Below are 16,767 nucleotides of genomic sequence, written 5' to 3' on the forward strand. Positions count from 1 at the left end.
CTCCTGTGGCTGGCTGCCCACGGCCAGACCAGAGGGCGGTGGTCACAGTGTCCAGGCCTCTGGGAAAAGGGCCAGCGAGGCAGGTGCTCCCTCCCCTCTCCTCAGGTTCCCTGGAAGAATGCGGCCTGCAGGACAACTGCCCTGGTCAAGCTCACCTGCTGACTGGCAGGGGCCCAGCGGTCTCCCCCTTGTGTGTGTGTATGTGTGTGTGTGTGTGTGTGTGTGTGCATTTCTGTTTTTCAAGAATTTGGCTCCCTGTGCACTGCAGGGATTTGTTGCAGGATGATGTGAGAACCATGGGTCAGGGAATGCCCTCGCCTCTTCTTCCCAGCCCCTCCTCTCCAAAGGAGGGACCACCCCCCTGGAACCAGGATTCTTGAATCCTGAATGGTTGGAGCCTCAGAGCTTTGTTCCCTGCCCCTCCCCAGCTGGACTCCTAAATGCCCTTTCTCAGGCTTCCCACCAGCAGAGTGATGAAGCTCCATGAGGGGACTTGGAATTCTTTATCACTGTCATCATCTTCATCATCTGCCTCCTGTGGTGACCACTGTTCCAGCTCTCCATCTGTCCATTCAGCAAGTATTCCAACAAGTATCCCCTGAAACCCAACATGTATTTACTAAAACTTCTACTCGATGTCAGACACACAGAGAGAGAGCTCAGACTCAGAGCCTGTGTTCCACGGGCAGCGAGTGGAAGCTGACCTTCGGTGGTAGCCAGTGCATTGGGCAGTCCTTAGGGCCCCCAGGTCACAGCACGGGGCACCGGGGAAGCAGGGCGGGCTCAAGGAGAAGCACGTGTGGACTGGGCCTTGGGGATGGCTGGGATTTGGCCCAGCAGACAGGACATGGGAACTCATGATAACACGTGCGACTTGAGTGTGGGGCCTTGTTGGGACCCGGAATGCAGCTGCCCTGCAGGGGCATATTTGCTGTGTCAAAGGAACCTGGTGGTCCAGTGGTTAAGAATCTGCTTTGCATCATCGGGAACTCAAGTTCAGTCCCTGATTGGGAACTAAGACCCCACATGCCATGGGGCAGCTAAGACTGTGCGCTCCCCCACTGCAAGTACTGAACCAAGTGGGCCACAGCTAGAGAGCCTGTGAGCTGCAACAGAAGATCCCTCATGATGCAACAACGATCCGGCATGCCACAGCTAAGGCCTGAGACAGCCAAATGAGTAAATATATATTTAAAGAGAGAGAGAGCCCGCCTGCCCTTGTCCTCTGGTGCTCCCTGTCCAGAGCCCTTGGGGCAGAGGAGAGAAAGAGGATCTGGCGGACTGGGTCACACCCAGCCATTAGGAGTGATCTTTCTTCTTTTTCCCAGCAGGGTCCATATTATTTTATTTTTGTTGTTTTGTTTGTTTGTTTGTTTTTCTTTTTGGGGGGGCCATGCCATTCGACTTATGGGATCTTAGTTCTCCAACCAGGGTTTGAACCCATACCCTTGGCAGTGAAAGTATGGAATCTTAACCACTGGACCACCAGGGAATTCCCACCAGGGTCCACATTTAAGAAGAGGTGAGGCTATTTGAGTACCAGTTCAGGGAGTCAGTTTGTTGTCCACACCAAGCATCTAGGCAGGAGGTGATGAGAGGCTGAACCAGAGGAGAGTCCGTGGAGGGGAGAAAGAAGGGGTGGGGGGGAGTCTCTGAGCCCTGGGGCTGGGCCTTGCCTCCCACAGGTGTCTGCTGAGTAGTCTTTGGTGGAAGGTTTCCTGAGTGGAGGAGGTCACTGGGGTCTCCTTTTCTCTTTGCTGCTGGCCTCCCAGCTCCTCCAGTGCCAGGCCTGTTCTCCTGGTCCTTTGCCCCTTTGCTGTGTTTTTCCTCCAGAGCCTCCTTGTGACTTAATCAAAGGCATAAAAGCTACTGATGGCAGATTGCTGTGCTGGCCACCCAGGGTGAGCTGGGGTCAGCCAGCAAGGACATGGGGCCAGAGACCCGATTTCCCCGCACGCCTGTGGATGGGCCTTTGGGGCCTTGTCACTGGCAATGATGGCAGACAGGCTGGAATGGGGCAGGGGAGGGTGAAGAGGTCCCTTTCAGCCTGGAATCCACATGAGTCATCCAGACTGGCCAGCGAGCCCATCCCCGTGGGGCCCTGGAATTGTGTAACCAGCTTCTCCCCTCCACCCTTAGTTTTCTTGTTGGAAACCTGCCCAGAGACTCAGACACGGAGAGAAAAAGGATGTGGTGATAATTACACTTGTTATTCAAAATGAGGTAGGTGAGAATTTATGGAACACCTCTCACAGGGCAGGCATTGAAGACCTGTCAAAAATGGGCCCTGTCCTCAGGGAGTTTGCAGTCTCAAAGCCCTGCAGAGGAGCCTAGGCTCTGCAGGGTGGATGGGGTCTCTGGTGCCTCTAGTGGTTTAAGAAGCAAGCGATGAGCCAGCCACTCCCTGCCCAGAAGTTCTGGGTTTTCCTCCTGACCATAAAGGTGGCGTAGGTCCAGGCACACCCCCTCAACTGCCGATCCTTAACTTGACATCCAAAACCCGCTGCCCCCTGGCCCCGCCCATCTTCCCAGGCTAGTCTCCAGGCTCCCTTGTTCCAGCAGCAACAGACTCCTTGCCCTTTCCTGATGGCCCATGAGCTTGTCCCCTGGATCCCCCTCTTGTGCTGTTTCCTCTTCCCGAAATGCCAATGCCGCTCCCTTCCTCGCCCCTGGTTCCGAGTCAAGCCTCAGGCAGACTCCATGCCAGCTTTTCCTCGACTCCCCTTCATCTCTCCGTTGGGTCAATCAGGCATTGTTCTGTCTCCCACTCAGTATTGTTGTGGTTGCCTAACTCAGACACTCACTGGATTGTGAGTTCTTTGAAGGCAAAAGTGGAGCTCTATTTCTTAGCAGGAAGATGAAGCAGAATGGCTTAACCTGGATTCGGCTCTCAATTTAACTATTTATCATTCTGTGACCTTGGGCAGATGACCTAACAAGTCTAAGGCTCAGTTTTACTGTCTGTAGAATGGGTGCCTGACAAGTATGAAATGTTCCATGAATGTGGCCTCTCATTCTGCTTTGCAGCATCTGTAGTCCTTAGGCTGTGCCTTGCACAGATAATATGTTCAGAAATTTTTGGATGATCAAAATGAGTGACTGGTGCTCAGAAATAAACTTTTGAGCATACACCGTTAACTAATTTTCTACAGAAGTGCCAAGAAAACACACTGGGGAAAGAATTGTCTCTTCAGTAAATGTTGGGAAAACCAGATATCCACATACAAAAGAGTGAAATGAGAACCTTATCTTACAGCATACACAAAAGTCATCTCAAAGTGAAGTAAAGACTTAAATGTAAGACATGAAACGTAAACCTCCTAGAAGAAACCATGGGGGGAAATCTCCTTGACGTTGGCCTTGGCAATGAGTTTTTGGATATGACACCAAAAGCACAGGCACGAGAAACAAAAATAAACAAGTGGGACTATATCAAACTGAAAAGTTCTACACGGCGAAGGAAACTATCAGCAAAAAGAAAAGGCAAGCTGGGGACTGAGCAAACATGTTTTCAAACCATGTATCCAATAAGGAGCTAATATCCAAAGTCTAAAAGGAACTCATACAACTCACTAGCATAAAACAGAAACCAAATGAATAACAACAGGAAACAGTTGTTTTCTGAAACAAAGGGTAAACAAAGAGCAGAAACAGAAAACAAAGGGGAAAGGATCTGACCAGACATTTTTCCAAAGAAGACATACAAATGGCCAACAGGCGTATGAAAAGGTGCTCAATGTCGCTAATCATTGGGGAAATGCAAATCAAAACCACAATGAGATAGCTCCTCAGACCTGTTAGGATGGCTGTTATTTAAAAAAAGTAACAAAAGGTTGGCGCAGAAGTGGAGAAAAGGAAACCCTGGTACACTGTTGGTGGGAATGTGAATTGGCACAGCCATTATGGAAAACAGTTTGGAGGTTCCTCAAATATTTAAAAGTAGAACTACCATATGATCCAGCTATTCCTCTTCTGGGTATATAGTCGGAATCCTCTTCAGATTCTCGAAGAGCTGTCTGTACCCCTCTGTTCACTGAAGCATTATTTACAATAGGAAAGATACAGAAACAGCCTAAGTGTGAGTTTGATCCCTGGTTGGGGAACTAAGATCCTGCATGGCCAAAAAATAAATAAAATTTTTCAATTAAAAAAAATTTTTTTAAATTTCTTGCCACTTTTCAACAACGTGGATTAATCTGGAGGATATTATGCTCAGTGAAGTAAGTCAGACACAGAAAGAAAAAACAAACTATAATCTCACTTATACATGGAATCTTAAAAATCTAAATAATTACATATAAGCAAAGCTCAAAATGGTGGTTACCAGGGGCAGGAAGGCAGGGAAAATGGAGAGAGGTTTGTCGAAGGATGCAGAGTTCTGGTTAACAGAATGAGTGAGCCTAGAGATCTAATGCACAGCATGGTGACCATAGTTAGTAATAATGCACTGAATACTGGATGTTTGCTACGAGTAAGTAGATGTCACCCTGCTTATTTAACTTATATGCAGAGTACATCATGAGAAATGCTGGACTGGAAGAAACACAAGCTGGAATCAAGATTGCCGGGAGAAATATCAATAACCTCAGATATGCAGATGACACCACCCTTATGGCAGAAAGTGAAGAGGAACTGAAAAGCCTTTTGATGAAAATGAAAGTGGAGAGTGAAAAAGTTGGCTTAAAGCTCAACATTCAGAAAAGGAAGATCATGGCATCTGGTCCCATCACTTCATGGGAAATAGATGGGAAACAGTGGAAACAGTGTCAGACTTTATTTTGGGGGGCTCCAAAATCACTGCAGATGGTGATTGCAGCCATGAAATTAAAAGACGCTTACTCCTTGGAAGAAAAGTTATGACCAACCTAGATAGCATATTCAAAAACAGAGACATTACTTTGCCGACTAAGGTCTGTCTAGTCAAGGCTACGGTTTTTCCTGTGGTCATGTATGGATGTGAGAGTTAGACTATGAAGAAGGCTGAGCGCTGAAGAATTGATGCTTTTGAACTGTGGTGTTGGAGAAGACTCTTGAGAGTCCCTTGGACTGCAAGGAGATCCAGTCAGTCCATTCTGAAGGAGATCAGCCCTGGGATTTCTTTGGAAGGAATGATGCTGAAGCTGAAGCTCCAATACTTTGGCCACCTCATGGGAAGAGTTGACTCATTGGAAAAGACTCTGATGCTGGGAGGGATTGGGGGCAGGAGGAGAAGGGGATGACAGAGGATGAGATGGCTGGATGGCATCACGGACTCCATGGACATGAGTCTGAGTGAACTCCGGGAGTTGGTAATGGACGGGGAGGCCTGGCGCGCTGCGGTTCATGGGGTCGCACAGAGTCGGACACGACTGGGCGACTGAGCTGAGCAGGTGCTGTCACCGCACACTCACACACAATGATAACCATGTGAGGAGATGACTAAATTAACTTGCTTGAACACAGTGCTCATCTCGCTGTGTATGTGTATACCGAATCATCATGTTAAGTATAGCAAATCATCACGCCTTAAGTATGTACTATTATTATTAGATAAAAAAGAAAATAAAAACATTTTTTAATCAATGACTTGCCTGAGTCACATCTATTTTGGAACCTTAAGCTGTCCAAATCAGAAGGGACCTTAAGGATCAGTTGATTCATGCGATCAGTTTTATTTTTCCTAAAATGAGTACTGAAGGGGACATGATGTACTAAGGGTCGCTTGAAAGACTCACAATTCAAACCTTAGTCTCTAGGTCCCAGTTCAACGTTCTGACTGATCCTGACATGTTGGCTGATCCCTTGGGGCTGCTGGTCATGAACACAACCAAGGGACATCCTGATGGGGATGTGGACCCTTTGTGAGAATTCAACATCTTCACACCATTCTGCTCACCTCCATTTCCTCCCTTTTTCCTACAATCAAAATTCCTAGATTTTGATTTCCTACAATCAAACTAGGGAGTTTGGCATGGCATCCAGAGATGGCAGTGAAAGTCGCTCAGTCGTGTCTGACTCTTTGAGGCCCCACGGACTGTAGCCTGCCAGGTTCCTCTGTCCATGGAATTCTCTAGGCGACAGTACTGTGGGTAGCCATTCTCTTCTCCAAGGGATCTTCCCAACCCAGGGATCGAACCCGGGTATCCCACAATGCAGACAGATTCTTTACCAGCTGAGCCGCCAGGGAAGCCCAAGTATACCTATCCCTTCTTCAGGGGATTTCCCCAACCCAGGAATCGAACAAGGATCACCCTGCATTGCAGGGGGATTCTTTACCAGCTGAGCTACCAGGGAATCGCCCAGAGAAGGCAGAGGTCCAGCATTTTGCCTAGCTCTGCAGGGAGGCAGGCAGAAACTCTTGCTTGCCGTTCTCCTTGGAGAAGATTGTCTGCCAGGCTCCAGGTCTCCTTTTTCGTGCCCTTTCCTTTGGTGTCACGGGGCCTTCTGCGTTTTCCCTCATTCACCTCCTCCTGCTCTTCCATCCCTCCCTCCCATCCCCCCAAGCACCCTGTGCCTTTAAGTTCTGTTTGTAGACACCTGGCCTCAGACTAGATCCTATATCCATCTTCAGTACCTGAGGCTCTGTCTCCCCCAGGCTCCCATCTCTCCAGGAACTGATGTTTTCATTTCAGTTATTGAAATGACTTACCACCTTGCAGAGTGTGATACTCTGCTCTCCAGGTGAAGAATTTCAGCCTTTGTGAGGTGGGTTTGGGAGGCCAGCAAGGCCTCAGGCCAGTCAAGAATGTTCGCATTAGAGAAATGGGATGAGAGTGAAAATGGACCTCAGACACCAGCCTGTCCCTTGGCTTCAACTCACAGGGCTGCCAAGTAACATGTTCCATGCCACACCCTGCAGGTGGCCAAGGAAATAACCCAAGAGGGAAAATGAAAGAGGCTCTTTAAAGCTTCTGTTAGAAAAAATTGTACTGAGCAACTGCTAAGCTAAGCCAGCTGTGGTTCTTCAGCGAGAGGGACGGTGCCCAGCCCTGAGACTGGCTGTGACGGTGTGCGTGCTCACCGTGATATTGCCATTCCAGTGCCAATTCATTCTTATAATTATTTTCTTAAATGATAAAAAAATCAGACAATAAAAGATGATATGTGTTCATCCTGGACCATTCTTTGTATTCTTCTGCTTTCCCTTTCCTTTTTTCCTTTTTCCTATGAGTGTATTTAAATATATCCTACCTTTTGACATTTATTATTAGAATATTATATCAAGAGCATTTCCCCATGGGGTTATCTATACTATATTTGATTGATTATAATATTGCACATTTTGTGATCTCTGGGATTGGGATATATTTTCAATAGGTAGCATATCATAGTCTATCACTACGTGTTTTTCCTTCTCAGAAGAACAGAAATTGATGATCAGCCCCACAATCAGTTGAATTAGAGTGACAGAATGTGGTATATGCTTCAAAAACGTACTTTTTATGCTTGAAAATGATGCTCTGTCATTTGAACACAGACGTACTCAGTGTCATCAGCCTCTTATTGTTGAATAATTAGGTGGGTGCAACTCTCTGCTTTTCAGAAACTTCCGGATATGTGAAGTGTGTCCACGTTGGTTGTTATTTGAGTAGACTCCCAGAAGTAGCTGAAATTAATGAAAGTCTTAGAGGCTCTTGGTGCAATTACGTGTGCGTGTTGACAAGGACCAAAAGTGAACATAAAGGGGCTAATCTCTCTCTGAACGGTTGAGAACAGATTTGGAATTACAAGCCAATGAAGCACAATTCCATTGATTTTTGTTTTAATACACAACCAAAAGTTGCTTATGGGCATCTTCCTGTATCAACAAGGATTATTAAGCCATATTTGGTATTTGGAAATCCAAATCAGTACATCCGTAGAGTTTACTGAGGCCTTAAAATTTACAAGGATGGCTGGTGCCGTTGCGGTTTTTAGCAAAGTTCCTACTGTGTGCTAGAAATCCAGAAATTCTCAGTAAGCTTACTTTACCCCTGGTGTCATCTTGAGTTGGTGCCACTGTCCAATTGCTGATGTTTCTACTTTTTAATTGAAAATTGCTGTGAGTTTAACTCTATCATTATTGATTTAGTTTGTTGAGGGTTGTTTAGTGAACCAGCCCTGGGTAGTACTTATTTGCATATCTGAAACCTATAATTTTTAATTAACCAGCTCATCTTAAAGTGTCATCTGGGACCTCCCTGATGGTGCAGTGGATAAGAATCCACCTGCCAGTGCAAGGGACACAGATTCAATCCCTGGTCTGGGAAGATTCCGCTTGGCTCAGAGCAGCTAGGTCCATGTGCCACAACCACTGGGCCCACGCTCTAGAGCCTGTGAGCTGCAACTCCTGAAGCTGGCGTGCCTAGAACCTGTGCTCTGCAACGAGAGAAGCCACTGCAGGGAGAAGCCCGCGCAACACAATGAAGAGTAGCCCCCGCCTGCTTCTACTGGAGAAAGCCCAGTCCCAGTGATGAAGGCCCTAGGCAACCAAAAGTGAAACATATATTTTTTAAAAAAGCGTCATCTGTGGCCCACCTACACGGGAGTCTCTTAGGTGCCTATTCAAATGCAAATTCCTGGCCTCTCATCTAGACCTCCTGGATGGGAATTTCTGGAGTGGGCCTTAGAATAAGCATCTCTGTGCTAGTGAGATCCTCTGAACACATCTTTAATGTGTTTGCCTGGTGGTTCAAAAGGGAATCTTCCGGATCTTTATTGCTAAGGCAGATATATGTATAGTTCCCCAGTTCTGCTTACATAGAGCTAACTGCATGTGGATTTATCCTACTTAAATATCCTGCAAGAGGAAGGGTGCTGTTCCATCACATAAAATTGTGCAAGGCCTTTTTTAGGAAGTAGCGGGTGATTCATCATGCCTCCCTCTTATCCTCTCTTATCCCCGGTTGTTTCCCACTGATGCTTGGGCGTGGGTACGTGTGGGGCCTCTGGAGCAGCCAAGATCCAGGAGCCCAAGACCTCAAGGAGCACGCTATACCCTGAGAGTGGCAATGCCTGCTGGAGAAACCCACTTAAAACAGGAACATGGCGACCAAGACAAGGAGGGCTCCTAGACGGCTCTCCACCGGCCACGGGGAGAAACAGCCAAGGCTCAGAGCCAAGGATGCGGCTGCCCTGGAAAGTGGCTGGGAGGATTTCAGGACAGCCACCCCCACCCCCGGGGCCCTCTGAGGGCAGCCTTCTTCTCCATCCCTGCCCTGAGTGCTGGGGGAGGGGCCGGTCCCAGGGCCCCAGTGGGCCTTTATCCGCTGCCCTCAGCTCTGACTGGAGCACATTGTGTCCTGGCTGTGCCCCTCACAACCTCTTAGTGACGGGCCTGTTGTCCAAGATGGGCCCGCGGCTGGTCCAGGCCTGTGCCCATGTATTATGCATCAGCCGCTCAGACAAAGCTTCTGTGTGTGGGAGCTGGGTGGGGTGGGGGCTCGGCCCCCGACAGAGTCCTGTTTACCAGGCACTGGATGGCCGGAGGAGGGGATGGTGGGGGTGCTGGGTGCAGGAGGTGAGCTCTGCAGCGGGGCCTCTGAGAGCAGAGGGGTGAGCGTCGCGGGTGCCAGGCAGGCCTTCCTGACCGAGGTGGGAGGGGAACGATAGCCCACTGCGAGTTCAGCGCAGTCAGGGGAACGGTCCCCCTCCCTCCAGCTCCCAGGGCTCCCAGACCTGTTCAGAACTCACTGTTTGTTCATTAATAGAGGCTCTCTGGCTAACCCTGGCTCCAGCCAGCCAGTAATTCCCTGAGGCACCTATGATGTGGCCGGGCACCCAAGGAACAGGACTGACATGGACCTTCCTAACCTGAGTTGACAGAAAATCAGTCATTCCCCCTGGACAGAGAACCTCTTGGGAGTGCAGGGGTGTCTTGCTCTTCTGAAGCCCCTAACCTGAGGACCTGGCAGCCACACAGTAAATGCCTGTGGAATGAGAAAGGGTGTTTTTGAGGCATAATGGGTCCATTCCTGAGTCAGAGGCCATGGTCAAGCTCGGAGCAGCAGCAGAGGGAAGATGCATAGCCTTCCTTCCTAGGTGCTCCTGCCTGACGGAACCTGCCTGATGAAAGACAGGCTTCCCCCAGAGGAGGAGGGTGGGGGAGGCTGCCACTTATAGAGCCCGTCTGCGGACCAGACACGCAGCTGATTGACACGTAGGCTCACCGCCTCCCTGCACCCAGCAGCCCGGGCAGCAAACCCTTTCCTCCCCTCTGTGCTGAAGAACCCGTCTCTCACTGCCCTGCACCCTGCCTGGAGCGCATCGTGTCCTGCTTCGGACTGGTCAAGCATCGCGCTCTGGTGTAGAACCTACGGGCCAGGGACTGACCCTGGAGCTTGCGCTTTGGTACCAAACAGTATGGTCATGGGCCCCACATGATTGCTGTTGGGGACATGACTAATCAGAATTCTTTCAAAAGAATATTCATGCCTCTTGTCTACTCCCTGCCCCCCACCCAGTTTCTGATACACATTTTTTAGGGAGAGGAGGGTTTAGAATCTTGGGCAGGATGTATGTAGCCTGAAAAAGCTCTCAGTTGTCCTAGTTCCTTCTCAGACAGGCATTTAGCCTTTTTTCTGTGTTATTTATAGGTCTCAAAATTGTATTGTGAGTCCCACAGAAGAGAAGTCTTTGCTCAAGGTCACCAGCCCCCACCAGGGTCTCTTGCTGCCTGGCCCGCTGACCTTTCTGCCATGCCACACTCCCTTAAAAGCCGGTGGCTGCCCTGGATCTTGGATCAAATGCCTGCTGGAAGCCATGAGCAGTTATGAGAATCTTCCAGGCTGCAGCCCGAGTGATTCTGACAGGCCTTGGGTGCAGGCGTCGGCACGTGGATGCTGACACGCACCAGGAGACCCACAGCACCATCGTTCATGAGAGCCCTGGGGCGTGGGCGTCTGGGCCCAGTGGCCCAAGGTCAGGGTCTTCCCTCCTGGTGCTCACGGTCTCAGGGGAAAGACGTGCAAGGAGGGACTGCACAGCGTGCTGAAGTGCACTAGGTTCTGGAGCGCAGCTCACACAGGCAGACTAATTCCAATAGCGTGGGTCTGAGAGGGCTTTTGGAATTGGGTGTTTGAAAGGATGGTGTGGAGAAGCCAAGTGTGAGGAACAAATGCTGTGTGTGTGTGTGCGCGCGTGTGTGTGCATGCTTAGGTGTGTGCATGCTTAGGTGTGTGCATGTATTCATTCCCAGCAAACCCTGAGATCGCAGGTGACGGGCTGGATAAAAATGATGGCTCTGTTGATGGACAAAGAGCTAACAAGGTAAAGAAACAGAATCCAACCCATGAAGGATTTTGAGTGTCTTGCGGGGAGCTTGGACTTTCTTCTCTTAGTGTAGGACACTGAAGGTGTTAGCGCAGAGGGAGATGTGACCAGAGTTGTTTTGCTCTTATTTGGAAGAAATCTCTGAGGATGGAATAACAAGTTCTGAGGAGGAGGGAGGAATGGGAGGAACTCAGGTTTACACTCGCAGGCCCTTAACTTATCTTGTCTCGTTTAATTCTCCCAAAACCGTGAAAGTGGGGCAGTAACTGTGCTTCCCAGATGAGGAGCTACAGCTCTGGGGAGTTAAGAAAATGGCCCAGGAATTGATGGGCCTGAGTTACAGCTTTCCAAAGACATTGGCTCCCCCGGCCCTCCTGAGGGGACAGGCTGTCCTGGCAAGGTAGCCATAGGGGACTGGCGGCTGGGGTGGGCCGGGACCCAGAGGCAGGGTGGAGGGAGAGGAGCATGTCAGCCCCTGCAGACCGTGGGGCTGGGCCTGACACCGCCTCTCAGCCTTGAAAGGGACCTTCTGTGTTTTTCTGAACCACGTTCTATTTAATACATCATCTGTCCTCTCTTCATCCTTGGTCTAGGAACCAAGGGACTTGTCTGATCCCAGCTCTGCCCCTAGTCTGTTGCGTGACCTTGAGCAAGTCGCTTGCCCTCACTGGGCCTCCACGTTCCCACCTGTGAAGTGGAGGGCAGTGTACATGTGTGTCTGTGACTGTGTGTGTGTGCCTGTGAGGGGGTGCATGCGTGCATGAGTCGAGGCACGTGCTTGTGTGTGTTCTTTCTCAGCAGACTCGATGTGAAGAGCAGGAGCAGGTCAGGTCTAGGACTTTCCTCCCTGTGTTCTGTCCCTGTGGGGTGGGCCCTGCTGCCATCGTCACTTGTTGTTACGGAAGAGAGAGTCCTGTGAGCGGGCCCTAGATAAGCATGGACTAAGCCACGTTGTCCTTTTCCCAACACCCTCGATTTTATTCCATTTCATTCATTTATTTGCTTGTGTCAGAGCCTAGTTAAAAGCACGTGGGATCTTTCATTGTGGTGTGGAGACTCCAGTTGCGGCTCTTGGGCTCTGCAGTGGCACCGTAGCATGTGGAATCTTAGTTCCTTGACCAGGGTTCGAACCCACATCCCCTGCATTGCAACGTGGCTTCTCAACCCCAGGATCACCAGGAAAGTCCCCCAGCATCCTCATTTTGAATCCCCACTGGGTAACTGGAATCCTGCTGGCTTGACCCCGTGTCTGAATGGGGCTCTCAGAAGTTGTGGCTGAACTTGGGGTTTATGGTTGAAGCTCAGGCACCTGGAATGCCCTAGTGAACCCGTTGTTCTGGATCACTAGATTTTCAGTTCACCTCAGTCAGTGTTTACTGAGTGCCTACTATGTGCCAGGCTCTGTGCAAACTGCTGGTGACCCAGAGGTGCACCTGACTTGGTCCTTGCCCTCCAGGAACCCACAGATAGTGCCGTGGCTTTCAGACGTTTTTTTGGCTGTCACTCCTAGTAAGAAAATCACTTTGTTTTGTGATCAAATGCACACACACACTGGAGAAGGCAGTGGCACCCCACGCTAGTACTCTTGCCTGGAGAATCCCATGGATGGAGGAGCCTGGTAGGCTGCAGTCCGTGGGGTCGCTAAGAGTTGGACATGATTGAGCGACTTCACTTTCACTTTTCACTTTCATGCACTGGAGAAGGAAATGGCAACCACTCCAGTGTTCTTGCCTGGAGAATCCCAGGGATGGGGGAGCCTGGTGGGCTGCCATCTATGGGGTCGCACAGAGTCGAACACGACTGAGGCAACTTAGCAGCAGCACACACACACACATACACACACACACACACACACATCATATATACAAAATCAAATCCAAAGTCATGCCACACATACTGATATTTTCTAGTTTTTTTTTTTCTTTTTTTGCCAGTAGCAACCTACCACTTGGGTTTCATAACCTCCTAGTAGGAGGTGACCCTCCAGGGAGAGAAATGCACGTGGTGCACAGACTGTACTGCCTTTAAACGATGTGCTGTGGGGAGTCAGAACAAGGAATGGGTTCTTCTGATTGCGAGAGTCAGGGGAAGCCCCTGGCTCAAGTGGCACTTGAACTGCATCTGGGTGAAGGATAGGATTTCAGTCAACAGAGAAAGAGGATGGTCATCCAGACTGAAGCCACAGCCCAAGCTGTGGAGATACGAGAGGGCCCCATGGAAGAGCAAAGAAGAGCTAATGGAATGTGAGCAGCGCCTTTCCAGGGTCATCGTGTTCCCTTCTCAGAGTGTCCCCATGAGACAGAGCTCTTTATGCCTTCATGGTACAGATGAGGAAATTGAGGTTTTGGGAAGCTATGTATCTTGCCCAGGGTCACATAGCTCCTAGGTGGTAGAGCTAAGATTTGAACTCAGGCAGTTTCACTGAGATCCAAATACGAGACTCCTAGAGATTTGACCCTAAAGATACTTTGGGGCTAGTTCATGGTGATGCATGGATGCAACCCTGAAATTTTCAGCTTTCATTCTGGAGGTAAGATGAAAACATTGCACGTTTTTGAGAAAGAGAAGTGATCTGGTCAAAGCTTTATTTGGGGAGGGGGGCTGTCACCATGGCATCAGCACAGGAGATGGGCTCAAGGAGAGGCAAGGGCACGTGTCAGGAGAAGGGAGCAGCATCTTTCTGCCCCGGTCAGCAGCCTCAGAGACCAGCACATCATATTTATCTCGGGGATGCAGTTGAGGGCGTTGCTCGTATATACCACGCTGGTGAGAATGAGTCGTGTTTCCCTTTTTACTCGGCCACTAGGAAGCTCAGTGCTCTAATCAGTGGCCTTTTATGTATTCCTTTTGCCTTGCCTTAGTTCTCCTACCCTGACTTTCCTATAATCTGATTTTTGTCACCTGCTTAATTTTTCATCCCACTATAATATACATATTTAGGTATAACGCCTTAGGGTAGGAAACGGCAGTGGAGCAGGAATTGGCAATGACTAACTGACATGACTGAGTGATAACACTTTGATGATAATGCCTTCGAAAGTGCCTGTGTGAGTGCGTGCTCAGTCATGTCCAACTCTTTGCATAGCTCACCAGGCTCCTCTGTCCATGGGATTTTCCAGGCAAGAATACTGGAGTGGGTTGCATTTCCTCCTGGGTCAGACGATCTTCCTGACCCAGACCCAGAGATCAAACCTACATCTCCTGCATTGGCAGTGGATTCTTTACTATTGTGCCACCTGGTAAGCCCCCATAGTGCCTTAGAGCAGGCTTTAAATAAAATACGAGTAAAACGCACTGAAGCAACTGGAAAACAGTTTTTCACAAACAAGATTGGACTCTCCTAGAAAGTGGGAATTACCACTTCCTATAGCTTCACTTCATGGGCAATAGATGAGGAGACAGTGGAAACGGTGTCAGACTTTATTTTTGGGGGCTCCAAAACACTGCAGATGGTGACTGCAGCCATGAAACCAAAAGACGCTTACCCCTTGGAAGAAAAGTAATGACCAACCTAGACAGCATATTGAAAAGCAGAGAGGTTACTTTGCCAACAAAGGTCCGTCTAGTCAAGGCTATGGTTTTCCAGTGGTCATGTGTGGATGCGAGAGTTGGACTGTGAAGAAAGCTGAGCGCCGAAGAATAGATGCTTTTGAACTGTGGTGTTGGAGAAGACTCCTGAGAGTCCCTTGGACTGCAACGAGATCCAACCAGTTCATTCTAAAGGAGATCAGCCCTGGGATTTCTTTGGAAGGAATGATGCTAAAGCTGAAACTCCAGTACTCTGGCCACCTCATGCGAAGAGCTGACTCACTGGAAAAGACTCTGATGCTGGGAGGGATTGGGGGCAGACAGGAAGAGGGGACAACAGAGGACGAGATGGCTGGATGGCATCACTGACTAGATGGACGTGAGTTTGAGTGAACCCTGAGAGTTGATGATGGACAGGGAGGCCTGGCGTGCTGCGATTCATGGGGTAGCAAAGAGTCGGACACGACTGAGCGACTAAACTGAACTGAACTGATGGCTTCTGTCCCAGGACTGGGTGCCAGGTAGGTGCGTCACATAGATGTATACCTTGGACAATTGGAGCTGGAAGAAGCCTGAAGGATCCTTTCTTTGTGTTTTTTTAAATTTTATTTTTGTAGACCATTTAAAAATTCTTATTGAATTTGTTACAATATTGCTTCTGTTTTCCATGTTTTGGTTTTTTTGACCATAAGGCACGTGAGATGTTAGTTCCCCAACCAGGGATCAGTCCCATACCTCCTGCATTGGAAGGTGAAGTCTTCACCGCTGGACCACCAGGGAAGTCCCTCTGTTTCCTAAAGAATAGAGGTGGACCACCAGTGGTGTACAAGAGGGGGCCTTGTACACCAGGCCACCATTCAGTGGGGCCTGAATGAACATTGTTTGGTTTAATTGTCACGTGTTTATTTCATGTGTACTATAAACAAAGGCAGCTAACAGATCAACTCAGTTTGGTTGTGGATAAAATTGTCTAGGATGCAGCTGAATTAGATATTTAAATTTTAGAAAGTCAGTTTATAAAAAATTTAAAAATAAATATGTTTCAGGTGACTTGTAGAGATAGTGAAGACATGTTGACAGGGGTACACAAATTATGAAGTTTGGAAAACAGTGATTCATTTGAACCTCGATCTGACAAGTAACGAAGTCGTGGCCCAGAAAGAACCTTGCCTGTGGGTCCTGTGGGATGTATGAAACCACAGGAGTGAAATGAGTCTTCCTCCTCCAACCTCATTTGGCCCTGCCTCTGGCTTTTGAATCATCTCTATATTTCCGAAGTCCCTTCTGTCTTTTACTCACCATCCCCTTTTTTCCTGGCTGTATGAGGCAGACATAGCAGGGGTCATTGTTTCTTCTGCTTTGCGGATGAGCAGACTGAGGCCCAGAACGGGATGGGCCTGACCAGGGTTTGAGCACTACCAGACTGGCCCCTGTGAGTGTCAGGCAGGGTCGGGCAGGGAGCCAGTTTCCGTGATGAAATCCCCCAACAAATGGTAGAAAGTCGGCCGGGTGAAATCAAGGCGGTCTGTGAGCCGGGCTGCACTTGGGAGCAGCGTGAACAGTACGTCTCGATTCTGCACGATCCACTTCCCAGAATCTGTCGCTTTCCAAAGGAACCCCAGATGTTCTCCTCGCCTGCTTGCTAACAGGGCTTGTTACTCGGCTCTGTGTGGATGGATGACATCAGCCATGAGCGTTCTCTACTCTATAATGATTGCCCACCCTGCCCGTGCCCTGTGTGGGGACCTTCCCGGCCGTGAGTAATGAGACTACAGCATTGATCGGGCATCTTTGCCATGCCAGGCCCTGAGCTCACAGAGCGGCTTGCACATTGAACCAGACACTGCCCCCACCCCAAGGGACTCACAGTCTGGCCAGGGAGACAGACACATAAACCACAAGGCAGAGAACACTGCAGTCAGTGCTGGCATGGAAGACTGGGCCAAGTGTCATAGAGGGAGCGCGGAGGAGGGAGTGACCAGAGAGGCTTAGCCGAGCGGGAGAGTGGGG

At 49.3% G+C, this 16,767-nt stretch overlaps 1 protein-coding gene across 5 annotated transcripts in view; it reads left to right on the forward strand.

Annotated features, from left to right (window-relative positions):
* CORO2B (coronin 2B) overlaps positions 1–16,767 on the forward strand; it is a 149,709-nt gene that overhangs the window by 30,568 nt on the left and 102,374 nt on the right. The window lies entirely within an intron of this gene.

The sequence above is a fragment of the Ovis aries genome, chromosome 7 (assembly GCF_016772045.2).
Source record: "Ovis aries strain OAR_USU_Benz2616 breed Rambouillet chromosome 7, ARS-UI_Ramb_v3.0, whole genome shotgun sequence".
NCBI classification, from domain to species: domain Eukaryota; kingdom Metazoa; phylum Chordata; class Mammalia; order Artiodactyla; family Bovidae; genus Ovis; species Ovis aries.